Raw genomic sequence first — 13,504 nt, forward strand, 5'->3', positions numbered from 1 at the left:
TTTATTTTTTACCTGCAGCTGGGCAGCAGCTGATTATAACTTTTTACACAGAACTTACTCTGCTGAGCTGAGGAGATTGTGAGGTAAAATATCTACCTTTTTTACATAGAGATGCTCAGGTGATATTTTCCTGTCAGCTTTTTACAGTTATACTGCATTAGTATCAAGTGATTTAGCATATTAGTATTATGTCCCTTTAATTTAGGGGTTTAAAATATATTTTAATTAATGTTTTTTATATATATATATATATATATATATATATATATATATATATATATATATATATATATATATATATATATATATAAGAGATTCCCTAGCTGATCTGCAGCCGCGGCAGAAGTGGGCATGGCCGGGCATGAGCAGGGGTGTGGTCGGCGTGAAGGGGCATGGCCATACGTGAATGCCTGTGAAAGGGGCGTGGCCGGTGTGAAAGGGGCGCGGCCGCGCGATAGAGAGGGGAGAGAGATAGAGAGGGGGAGAGAGAGGGGGACAGAGAGACAGCAAAAGAGAGAAGGGGAGAGAGACAGCAAAAGAGAGGGGGGAGAGAGACAGCAAAAGAGAGGGGGGAGAGAGACAGCAAAAGAGAGGGGGGAGAGAGACAGCAAAAGAGAGAGGGGGAGAGAGACAGCAAAAGATAGGGGGGGAGAGAGACAGCAAAAGAGAGAGGGGGAGAGACAGCAAAAGAGAGGGGGGAGAGAGACAGCAAAAAAGGGGGGGGAGAGAGACAGCAAAAGAGAGAGGGGGAGAGAGACAGCAAAAGAGAGGGGGGAGAGAGCGCAAAAGAGAGGGGGGAGAGAGAGCACAAAAGAGAAGGTTGGGAAGAGCGCAAAAGAGAGGGGGGAGAGAGAGTGCAAAAGAGAGGGGGAGAGAGAGCGCAAAAGAGAGGGGAGAGAGGGGGGAGAGAGCGCAAAAGAGATGGGGGAGAGAGAGAGAGCACAAAAGAGATGGGGGAGAGAGAGTGCAAAAGAGAGGGGGAGAGAGAGAGCGCAAAAGAGAGGGGTAGAGAGAGCGCAAAAGTGAGGGGGGGAGAGCGCAAAAGAGAGGGGGAGAGAGAGAGCGCAAAAGAGAGGGGGAGAGAGTGAGCGCAAAAGAGAGGGGGGAGAGAGAGAGCTCAAAAGAGAAGGGGAAGAGAGAGAGCAAAAGAGAGGGGGCGAGAGAGTGCAAAAGAGAGGGGGAGAAAGAGAGCGCAAAAGAGAGGGGGAGAGAGAGAGAACGCAAAAGAGAGGGGGGAGAGAGAGCACAAAAGAGAGGGGGAGAGAGAGAGCACAAAAGAGAGGGGGAGAGAGAGCTCAAAAGAGAGGGGAGAGAGCTCAAAAGAGAGGGGGAGAGACAGTAAAAGAGAGGGGGGAGAGAGAGCACAAACGAGAGGGGGAGAGAGAGAGCGCAAAAGAGAGGGGGGAGAGAGAGCCCAAAAGAGAGGGGGAAGAGAGAGCGCAAAAGAAAGGGGGGAGAGAGTGCAAAAGAGAGGGGGGAGAGAGAGAGCGCAAAAGAGAGGGGGGAGAGAGAGCGCAAAAGAGGGGGGGAGAGAGAGAGCTCAAAAGAGAGGGGGGAGAGAGAAAGCTCAAAAGAGAGGGGGAGAGAGAGAGCAAAAAAGAGGGGTGAGAGAGAGAGCAAAAGAGAGGGGGAGGAAGAGAGTGCAAGGGGTGGGACCGCTGTACTGCAAAAAATGGCCCGTGTGAATGGGCTTTAGGACTAGTTATTTCTATTTTACAAAATGGAGCAGCGGCTTTAGCCCATTGATTGCCAGTAACATGCACATAAATTATCTACCTCTTCAGTAAGACACAAACAGCCATAACTGAACATCCCTTAAAGGGACATTGTACACTAGATTTTTCTTTGCATAAATGTTTGGTAAATTATCCATTTATAAAGCCCATACAGGATTTTTGTGTTTTTTTAATTTATAGTTTTGCTTATTTTTAAAACATTGCACAGATTTTCAGACTCCTAACCCAGCCCCAAAGTTTTAGAATTGGTCTTTTCATATGCTTAGGACAGGGGTGGGGTCTGCCCTGTTTTCTGCCCAGCCGATTTCAGTGGGTGTCCCAGCCTAACCTTTTAAACAGTGCTAAACTGGGAGCTTGTAAGTATGTTTTTAAAAGGTTTTATACTGCATTTTTATATCATTATCTGTGCATATTCTTCTTTATATTGGTGTCTATTACATGCAGTTACATGCAAATTTGTGTATACTGCCTCTTTAAATGCCAGTAATACTCACAGAGAGACCACAGTTGACAGTAAATAAAAAAGGGCTCTGTGTATCACACACGTGTTTTAACAGATACCATCACAATTATTTGTTTACCATTGGCTGCCAGTAACACATAATGAAGTGTGTGTAGAGTGTAACATCTTTCTGGGTCATATTTGTGCTGTAGAAGGCTTTGAAAAACTAGAAATATGACACTGTACAGTCAACTTTTCTCCACTTTAATGTGCTCCCAATGATCCACTAATTGTTTACAAACAGATCCTTTTTTCATTTTAAACAGCTGATTTTGCCTGTCGAAACCTCCACCTATATTGACAATCGGAAAACGTTTTTATTCTTTCTAGAAAAGCTAGATAAACATAAGATAACATAAATTAATCATTCCAGTGGGGAGTTAGAGAAAAAGAGATTTGTATCTGAAATAGGTGATTTTTCTCATCGATCCCCCAGCCTTAGTTTGTATTTCAATACCTAACTATTAAACTTTGTGTACAGAACGTGATAACACAAGCAGATTTGTTTTTCCTACAGGCTCAGCCTAATAAAATGGGCATTTCTTGGAAAACAATAACTGATGGTTTTAATGAGCAAAAACAACTATTTCAAATACAAAAATGAATATAAACAATCTACCATGCATTTAATACTCTTTAGTAAGTATAACAAGTAATTTGGAATACATTATTACAGTATGGTGCAGTATTCCCTTTAATTGTCCAGTATTTTATATAGATTTTACTGGACAGCCGCTGAAATACTGGACTGTACAGTTTAATAATGGACACTTGACAACCATATTCCCAGATTGGTCAGGACATGCCTAACTTCACTCAGCCCCACCCATAATGACCCCAGCTCATGACAAGCCCACTGTGTGTCCTACCCATCAATGTTCGGCCTACAAAACACACATAGGCCTCTAGTTATCAACACGTCTACTTTACATGCCTTCGCCGGCCCAATACGCCCGCCTAAGCTCACCTACCATCACCGCCGCGGACCTGAATATGCTCGCCAAAGTTATCAATAAATCTGTCAAAAATCTGCAGACCAAGTACGGGGCGATGAGCAGCGGACTGTGATAGTTATCACTCATCCGATCTCGCTGCTCTTTGGCTTTTTGACAGCTTTATTGACAAGCTGTCACTAAGCACCCACACTAACTACACTGTTCTACCCCCTATACCGGCGCCCCCGGAGCCCCCCGCAACTAAATAAAGTTATTAACCCCTAAACCGCCACTCCTAGACCCCGCCGCAACTCTTATAAATGTATTAACCCCTAAACCGCCGCTCCTGGACACAGCCGCCACCTACATTATACCTAGTAACCCCTATCTTGCTCCCCCTATACCGCCGCCACCTATAATAAAGTTATTAACCCCTATCCTGCGGATCCCGGACCTCGCTGCAACTAAATAAATAGTTTAACCCCTAAACCGCCGCTCCCGGACCCCGCTGCCACCTATATTAAACTTAACCCCTAATCTGCCCCCCTACACCGTCGCCACCTATAATAAATTTATTAACCCATATCCTGCCCCCCCTACACCACCGCCACTGTAATAAAATGATTAACCCCTAAACCTAAGTCTAACACTAACCCTAACACCCCCCTAACTTAAATATTAATTAAATAAATCTAAATAATATTTCTCTTATTAACTAAATTAATCCTATTTAAAACTAAATACTTACCTTTAAAATAAACCCTAATATAGCTACAATATAAATAATAATTATATTGTAGCTATCTTAGGATTTATTTTTATTTTAAAGGCAAATTTCAATTTATTTTAACTAGGTACAATAGCTATTAAATATGTATTAACTATTTAATAGCTACCTAGTTAAAATAAAGAGAAATTTACCTGTAAAATAAAAACTAACCTAAGTTACAATTACACCTAACACTACACTATACTTTAATAAATTATTCCTATTTAAAACTAAATACTTACTTGTAAAATAAACCCTAAGATAGCTACAATGTAATTAATAATTACATTGTAGCTATTTTAGGATTTATATTTATTTTACAGGTAACTTTGTATTTATTTTAGCTAGTTAGAATAGTTATTAAATAGTTATTAACTATTTAATAACTACCTAGCTAAAAGAAATACAAAATTACCTGTAAAATAAATCCTAACCTAAGTTACAATTAAACCTAACACTACACTATCATTAAATTAATTAAATAAATTAGCTACAAATAACTACAATTAAATTCAATTAAATAAACTAACTAAAGTATAAAAAATTAAAAAAGCTAAGTTACAAAAAATTTTTAAAAAGTTACAAACATTTAAAAAATATTACAACAATTTTAAGCTACTTACACCTAATCTAAGCCCCCTAATAAAATAACAAAGCCCCCCAAAATAAAGAAATTCCCTACCCTATTCTACATTAAAAAGTTACCAGCTCTATTACCTTACCAGCCCTTAAAAGGGCCTTTTGCGGGGCATGCCCCAAAGAAAACAGCTCTTTTGCCTGTAAAATAAAAATACAACCCCCCCAACATTAAAACCCACCACCCACATACCCCTACTCTAACCCAAACCCCCCTTAAATAAACCTAACACTACCCCCCTGAAGATCATCCTACCTTTAGCTGTCTTCAGCCAGCCGACCCACCGATGGAACTGAAGAAGAGATCCGGAGCAGCAGAAGTCATCATCCAAGGGGTGCTGAAGAGGTCTTCCATCCGATTGAAGTCATCATCCAAGGGGCGCTGAAGAGGTCTTCCATCTGATTGAAGTCTTCATCCAAGCGGCGTCTTCAATCTTCATCCATCCGGAGCGGAGCCATCTTCAGACAAGCCGACGCGGAGCCATCCTCTTCTTCCCGACGACTAACGGCGAATGAAGGTTCCTTTAACCCCTTAATGACCACAGCACTTTTCCATTTTCTGTCCGTTTGGGACCAAGGCTATTTTTACATTTCTGCAGTGTTTGTGTTTAGCTGTAATTTTCTTCTTACTCATTTACTGTACCCACACATATTATATACCGTTTTTCTCGCCATTAAATGGACTTTCTAAAGATACCATTATTTTCATCATATCTTATAATTTACTATAAAAAAATGATAAAATATGAGGAAAAATGGAAAAAAACACACTTTTTCTAACTTTGACCCCCAAAATCTGTTACATATCTAAAACCACCAAAAAACACCCATGCTAAATAGTTTCTAAATTTTGTCCTGAGTTTAGAAATACCCAATGTTTACATGTTCTTTGTTTTTTTTGCAAGTTATAGGGCCATAAATACAAGCACTTTGCTATTTCCAAACCATTTTTTTCCAAAATTAGCGCTAGTTACATTAGAACACTAATATATTTCAGGAATCCCTGAATATCCCTTGACATGTATATATTTTTTTTTAGTTGTCATCCCAAAGTATTGATCTAGGCCAATTTTGGTATATTTCATACCACCATTTCACCGCCAAACGCGATCAAATACAAAAAATTGTTCACTTTTTCACACATTTTTTCACAAACTTTCGATTTCTCACTGAAATTATTTACAAACAACTTGTGCAATTATGGCATAAATGGTTGTAAATTCTTCTCTGGGATCCCCTTTGTTCAGAAATAGCAAACATATATGGCTTTGGCGTTGCTTTTTGGTAATTAGAAGGCCGCTAAATGCCACTGCGCACCACAAGTGTATTATGCCCAGCAGTTAAGGGGTTAATTAGGGAGCTTTTAGGGAGCTTGTAGGGTTAATTTTAGCTTTAGTGTAGTGTAGTAGACAACCCCAAGTATTGATCTAGGCACATTTTGGTATATTTCATGCCACCATTTCACCGCCAAATGCGATCAAATTAAAAAAAAACATAACATTTTTCACAATTTTAGGTTTCTCACTGAAATCATTTACAAACAGCTTGTGCAATTATGGCACAAATCATTGTAAATGCTTGTCTGGGATCCCCTTTGTTCAGAAATAGCAGACATATATGACTTTGGAGTTGCTTTCTGGTAATTAGAAGGCCGCTAAATCCTGCTGCGCCTCACACGTGTATTATGGCTAGCAGTGAAGGGGTTAATTAGGGAGTTTGTAGGGAGCTTGCAGGGTTAATTTTAGCTTTAGTGTAGAGATCAGCCTCCCATCTGACACATCCCACCCCCTGATCCCTCCCAAACAGCTCCCTTCCCTCCCCCACCCCACAATTGTCCCCGCCATCTTAAGTACTGGCAGAAAGTCTGCCAGTACTAAAATAAAAGGGTTTAAAAAAAAAAAAAAAAAAATTGTTAGCATATTTACATATGCTACTGTGTAGGATCCCCCCCTTAGCCCCCAACCTCCCTGATCCCCCCCCAAAACCGCTCTCTAACCCTCCCCTCTGCCTTATTGGGGGCCATCTTGGGTACTGGCAGCTGTCTGCCAGTACCCAGTTTGCAATAAAAAGTGCTTTTTTTTTATTGTTTTTATTTTTCTGTAGTGTAGCTTCCCCCCCCCCACACACAGACAAACCCCCACCACTTTGCTGATCATTTTTTTGTGACTTTTTTAGATTTTTTTTAACATTTTTTATTTTAGCATTTTCTGTAGTGTAGCGGTTCCCACCGCTCCCTCCCCGTGCACGCGCCCGCCCCCACCCTCCCGTGCACGCGCGCGCGCCCGTGCGTGCCCCCAGCCACCCCCGCCCACGATCCCGCCCCCCTTCACATCGTCAGGGCCATCGATGGCCGCCACCCGCCTCCCGGTCCGGCTCCCACCCACCAACGCAGTAAGCCACCGATCTCCGGTGCAGAGAGGGCCACAGAGTGGCTCTCTCTGCACCGGATGGCTTACAAAGGTTATTGCAGGATGCCTCCATATCGAGGCATCACTGCAATAACCGGAAAGCAGCTGGAAGCGAGCAGGATCGCTTCCAGCTGCTTTCCACACTGAGGACGTGCAGGGTACATTCTCAGGCGTTAACTGCCTTTTTTCTGAGGACGTACCCTGCACGTCCTCAGTCGTTAAGGGGTTAAGGGATGTCATCCAAGATGGCTTCCCTTCAATTCCGATTGGCTGATAGGATTCTATCAGCCAATCGGAATTAAGGTAGGAAAAATCTGATTGGCTGATTGAATCAGCCAATCAGATTGAAGTTCAATCCGATTGGCTGATCCAATCAGCCAATCAGATTGAGCTCGCATTCTATTGGCTGTTCCGATCAGCCAATAGAATGCAAGCTCAATCTGATTGGCTGATTGGATCAGCCAATCGGATTGAACTTCAATCTGATTGGCTGATTCAATCAGCCAATCAGATTTTTCCTACCTTAATTCCGATTGGCTGATAGAATCCTATCAGCCAATCGGAATTGAAGGGACGTCATCTTGGATGACGTCACTTAAAGGTACCGTCATTCGTTGTTAGTCGTCGGGAAGAAGAGGATGCCTCTGCATCGCCTGGTCTGAAGATGGCTCCGCTCCGGATGGATGAAGATTGAAGACGCCGCTTGGATGTAGACTTCAATCAGATGGAAGACCTCTTCAGCACCCCTTGGATGATGACTTCAATCGGATGGAAGACTTCTTCAGCGCCCCTTGGATGATGACTTCTGCCGCTCCGGATCTCTTCTTCAGTTCCATCGGTGGGTCGGCTGGCTGAAGATGTCTAAAGGTAGGATGATCTTCAGGGGGGAAGTGTTAGATTTATTTAAGGGGGGTTTGGGTTAGAGTAGGGGTATGTGGGTGGAGGGTTTTAATGTTGGGGGGTTGTATTTTTATTTTACAGGCAAAAGAGCTGTTTTCTTTGGGGCATGCCCCGCAAAAGGCCCTTTTAAGGGCTGGTAAGGTAATAGAGCTGGTAACTTTTTAATGTAGAATAGGGTAGGGATTTTTTTTATTTTGGGGGCTTTGTTATTTTATTAGGGGGCTTAGATTAGGTGTAAGTAGCTTAAAATTGTTGTAATATTTTTTTTAAATGTTTGTAACTTATTTTTTTTATTTTTTGTAACTTAGCTTTTTTTATTTTTTGTACTTTAGTTAGTTTATTTAATTGAATTTAATTGTAGTTATTTGTAGCTAATTTATTTAATTAATTTAATGATAGTGTATTGTTAGGTTTAATTGTAACTTAGGTTAGGATTTATTTTACAGGTAATTTTGTATTTCTTTTAGCTAGGTAGTTATTAAATAGTTAATAACTATTTAATAACTATTCTAACTAGCTAAAATAAATACAAAGTTACCTGTAAAATAAATATAAATCCTAAAATAGCTAGAATGTAATTATTAATTACATTGTAGCTATCTTAGGGTTTATTTTACAGGTGAGTATTTAGTTTTAAATAGGAATAATTTATTAAAGTATAGTGTAGTGTTAGGTGTAATTGTAACTTAGGTTAGTTTTTATTTTACAGGTAAATTTCTCTTTATTTTAACTAGGTAGCTATTAAATAGTTAATAACTATTTAATAGCTATTTTACCTAGTTAAAATAAATTGAAAGTTGCCTGTAAAATAAAAATAAATCCTAAGATAGCTACAATATAATTATTATTTATATTGTAGCTATATTAGGGTTTATTTTAAAGGTAAGTATTTAGTTTTAAATAGGATTAATTTAGTTAAGAAATATTATTTAGATTTATTTAATTAATATTTAAGTTAGGGGGGTGTTAGGGTTAGTGTTAGACTTAGGTTTAGGGGTTAATAATTTTATTACAGTGGCGGCGGTGTAGGGGGGGCAGGATAGGTGTTAATAAATTTATTATAGGTGGCAACGGTGTAGGGGGGGGGCAGATTAGGGGTTAATAAATTTAATATAGGTGGCGGCGGGGTCCAGGAGCGGTGGTTTAGGGGTTAAACAAATTATTTAGTTGCGGCGGCGTCCGGGATCCGGAGGATAGGGGTTAATAACTTTATTATAGGTGGCGACGGTGTAGGGGGGGCAGGATAGGGGTTAATAAATTTATTATAGTGGCGGCGGTGTAGGGGGGCAGGATAGGGGTTAATAGGTATAATGTAGGTGGCGGCGGGGACCGGAAGCGGCGGTTTGGGGGTTAATACATATATTATAGTTGTGGCGGGGCCCGGGAGCAGCGGTTTAGGGGTTAACATATTTATTATAGCTTGCGGTGGGCTCCGGGAGTGTCGGTTTAGGGGGTAATACATTTATTTAGTTGTGGCGGGGTAGGGGGGACAGATTAGGGGTGTTTAGACTTGGGGTACATGTTAGGGTGTTAGGTGCAGACATCTCCCTTAGGAATCAATGGGATGTCTGGCAGCAGCGAACATGAACTTTCGCTATGGTCAGACTCCCATTGATTCCTATGGGATCTGCCGTCTCCAGGGCGGCGGTTTGAAAACCAGGTACGCTGGGCCGGAAAAGTGCTGAGCATACCTGCTAGTTTTTTGATAACTAGCAAAAGTAGTCAGATTGTGCCGAACTTGTGTGCGGAACATCTGGAGTGACGTGAGAATCGATCTGTGTCGGACTGAGTCCGGCGGATCGAAGCTTATGTCACTAGATTCTACTTTTGCCGGTGTCTAGGGCTTGATAACTAAAGCGAATCAGCCTCGCCACAAATACGCTGCGGAATTACAGCGTATTTGAGGTTGACGGCTTGATAACTAGAGGTCATAGACTCCACCTATGGAAAATGTTAGTAGATATGATATATGTTTAATATATTTTATTAATGTTTCTCGTTCATTAAAGGGACGATAAAGTCAAAAGTAAACTAGTATGATTCAGACAGAGCAGGTTATATTAACAGACCTTACAATTCACTTCTACTATCAAATTGTGCACAGTCTTTTTATATACAAACTTTCTGAGGCACCAGACACTACTGAGCATGTGCAAGAGTTCACAGTCTATATGAACAAGTCTGTGTCAGAAAAAAATCTACTGTCCATTTAAAATTAATATTAAGTGTTTTTCCATTGTCTATTTAATGGTCATTTTAATTTCTGATGTCCCTTTACACCTAGTAAAACTAAACATAAGATGGAGCACATTACTGTTCCTGTACAAAAATATTTTTTTGTTCTGTGGGAGTTGTTCTTCTGAACCAGTGAACTCCTATCCTTCACGCCAATTGTACACTTCCTGTCTCAGTATCAAAAAACATTGTAACCTGTTTAACCCTTTCCTGTCTGGACTAAATTGTCTACAGCAGAACTAAGTTTCGATGTAAACCAATTGAACGTAGCATGGTCACAATATCTATTGAACATATGTGCTGTGCTCAAGCAAGGCCGGGCTCGCTATAGCACCTTTGCTGTCATAATCTGGCCCATAATTGGATGCAGGGAGAGTTTTGAAAATGTTAAAAACCAAGCAAAGTTTTATATTTTAATTATAAGTGTAATGAGCACAGTCTTACATTACCAGCTCCTTATTAAAGAAATGTACCTAATAAATATCAAACCTAAGGATTATATTTGTAAAAAAATATATTGTTTGACTACTTTAACAAAACAACAAGAAAATAAAAGTCTCCTAGATTGTAAGAAAGTTTACATCTGGAAATTCATTCTTTGTGAAAGCCACATCCTGTAAGACAAGACACTAACGGCTAGATTACGAGTTGTGTGGTCCTAACGCTGCTTTTTTACGCCCGCTGGTATTACGAGTCTTGAAGGCTTAGGTGTACCGCACACTTCTTTGGCCTTACCGCAAAACGACTTACGTAAACTTCGTAAAGTCTTTTTTCTATGGGACTTCCATAGCACCGGTATTAAGAGTCTGTCCTGGGAGGCCAAAAAGTGAGCGGTACAGCCTACCCTCTCAAGATCCCTAACGCATTTAAAAGTCAGTAGTTAAGAGTTTATGGTACAACGCCGTAGCATAAAACTCATAACTAAAGTGCTAAAAAGTACACTAACACCCATAAACTATATATTAACCCCTAAACCAAAGCCCTCCTGCATCGCAAACACTATAATAAAAATTTTAACCCCTAATCTGCCGCTCCGGATACCGCCGCCACCTACATTATATTTATGAACCCCTAATCTGCTGCCCCCAACATCGCCGACACCTACATTATATTTATTAACCCCTAATCTGCCGCCCCCAATGTCGCCGCAACCTACCTACATTTATTAACCCCTAATCTGCCACCCCCAACGTTGCCGCCACTATATTAAAGTTATTAACCCCTAAACCTAAGTCTAACCCTAAACCTAACACCCACTAACCTAAATATAATTTAAATAAATCTAAATAAATATTCCTATCATTAACTAAATTATTCGTAGTTTAAACTAAATACTTAGCTGTAAAATAAACCCTAAACTAGCTACAATGTAACTATTAGTTATATTGTAGCTATCTTAGGGTTTATTTTATAGGTAAGCATTTTGTTTTAAATAGTAATAATTTATTTAATGATAGTAATATTTATTTAGATTTATTTAAATTATATTTAAGTTAGTGGGTGTTAGGTTTAGGGTTAGACTTAGGTTTAGGGGTTAATAACTTTAATATAGTGGCGGGGACGTTGGGGGCGGCAGATTAGGGGTTAATAAATGTAGGTAGGTGGCGGCAATGTTAGGGACGGCAGATTAGGGGTTAATAACATTTAACTAATGTTTGTGAGGCGGGAGTGTGGCGGTTTAGGGGTTGATATGTTTATTATAGAGGCGGCGACGTTGGGGGCGGAAGATTAGGGGTTAATAAATGTAGGTAGGTTGCGGCGACATTGGGGGCGGCAGATTAGGGGTAATAAATATAATGTAGTTGTTGGCGATGTTGGGGGCAGCAGATTAGGGGTTCATAACTATAATGTAGGTGGCGGCGGTGTCCGGAGCGGCAGATTAGGGGTTAATAATATAATGTAGGTGGCGGCGATGTCGGGGGCGGCAGATTAGGGGTTAATAAATGTAAGATTAGGGGTGTTTAGACTTGGGGTTCATGTTAGGGTGTTAGGTGTAGACATAACTTTTATTTCCCCATAGGAATCAATGGGGCTGCGTTAGGGAACTTTACGCTGCTTTTTTGCAGGTGTTAGACTTTTTTTCAGCCGGCTCTCGCCGTTGATTCCTATGGGGAAATCGTGCACGAGTACGTACGACCAGCTCACCGCTGACTTAAGCAGCGCTGGTATTGGAGTGCGGTAATGAGCATAATTTTGCTCAACTCTCACTTCTTGTCTTTTAACGAAGGGTTTCTGAAAACTAGTAATACCAGCGCTGCATGTAAGTGAGTGGTGAGAGAAAACTGCTCGTTAGCACCGCACAGCCTCTATCGCAAAACTCGTAATCTAGGCCTAAGATTTGCCAGTTTCCACTGTAGCACCTCTTTCTGTCTTTGGGGATTTATCTTCCAAAGGATGATGTGGGTATCGAGATTGATATACTCATGGTAGGTTGACCAGATGTCGTCCACAAAAAATACTGGATGACCTGTATGTGACTAGACACTGGTGGTAGGTGGCTCATGCAACAGCCCCTATTCAGTTTTGATCCTATTCAGTTTTGCTTCTTTCAGGGCCATAATTATAATTACATGAAGTCATAGGAGACCTTTATATTAGATCTGTCACTCTCTGGACTTTAAAAAATAGACATTTAAGTGTCCAGTATTTCTTGTAAATATTAAACTGGACATTCTGCTAAAATACTGGAAATTTAGCAACGCTACTTTAGGATTATAGCTGCAATGCCTCTGACTAGGTCCCTATAAAATGAAGCATATGGTTAGGGTTAGCTTGCTACATAACTGCCTGGTATTTCATTCTGGATTGGGAAATAATTATATATAAACAAATGTTCCTTTACAGAAGGCTGAAGTGGGTTAAAAGAGGCTAAAAATTACATTAAAGATTTCCAACTCTATATTTGTTCCCATTTGTGTGCCTGCCTTTTTGTTGCAATTATTAGGAATTCCCTAATTACCATGAAACCCCATATTGCTATATAAAAACAGACACACAGAACACAAATGTGCCCACATAGAAGTGCACGCACACTTAGGCAAATACCCTTACATTAACCCCCACAAACCAAGTTATACGTAGGACAAATAAATATATGCACAAACTCAAGCACACTGATACTCACCTGCAGACACCCGCATACTGATGTGCATACAAATATACACACATTCACAGACAGACAGCACACACATATATGCACAGACTCAAACACACTGATACACTCACCTGCAGACACCCGCATACTGATGTGCATACAAATATACACACATTCACAGACAGACAGCACACACATATATGCACAGACTCAAACACACTGATACACTCACCTGCAGACACCCGCATACTGATGTGCATACAAATATACACACATTCACAGACAGACA

This window comes from Bombina bombina, chromosome 8 (assembly GCF_027579735.1).
Source record: "Bombina bombina isolate aBomBom1 chromosome 8, aBomBom1.pri, whole genome shotgun sequence".
Classification (NCBI taxonomy): Eukaryota; Metazoa; Chordata; class Amphibia; order Anura; family Bombinatoridae; genus Bombina; species Bombina bombina.